This window comes from Haliaeetus leucocephalus, unplaced genomic scaffold, assembly GCF_000737465.1.
Source record: "Haliaeetus leucocephalus isolate CR32 unplaced genomic scaffold, Haliaeetus_leucocephalus-4.0 Scaffold219, whole genome shotgun sequence".
Lineage (NCBI taxonomy): Eukaryota > Metazoa > Chordata > Aves > Accipitriformes > Accipitridae > Haliaeetus > Haliaeetus leucocephalus.
The window spans coordinates 297887-298182 of NW_010972655.1; the positions used below are offsets into that span (position 1 = coordinate 297887).

Below are 296 nucleotides of genomic sequence, written 5' to 3' on the forward strand. Positions count from 1 at the left end.
GCTGGTGTCCATGTGTCCCACGGACAAACCCCCAGACACACAACCCACGGCTCCCGCGGGGTGGCCACTCCTCTGCCCGGGGCCCGATCCGGATCAGCAGAGCCCAGCCCCGGCGGGGGGTGTCCCGAGTGGAGGGGTCCTGCGTGGGGCTACACAGGGCACCCCATGCTCCCCATTCCCCCTCCCAGTACCCTCAGGGGCTCCCCATTCCCCCTCCCAGTGCTCCCCACTCATCCTTCCAGTGCTCTGTGGGTGTCCCCAGTCCTCCCCAATGCTCCCAGCACCCCCTGCCTCCA

At 69.3% G+C, this 296-nt stretch overlaps 1 protein-coding gene across 1 annotated transcript in view; it reads right to left on the reverse strand.

Moving 5' to 3' along the window:
• DCAF8 (DDB1 and CUL4 associated factor 8) overlaps positions 1-296 on the reverse strand; it is a 28759-nt gene that overhangs the window by 23281 nt on the left and 5182 nt on the right. The window lies entirely within an intron of this gene.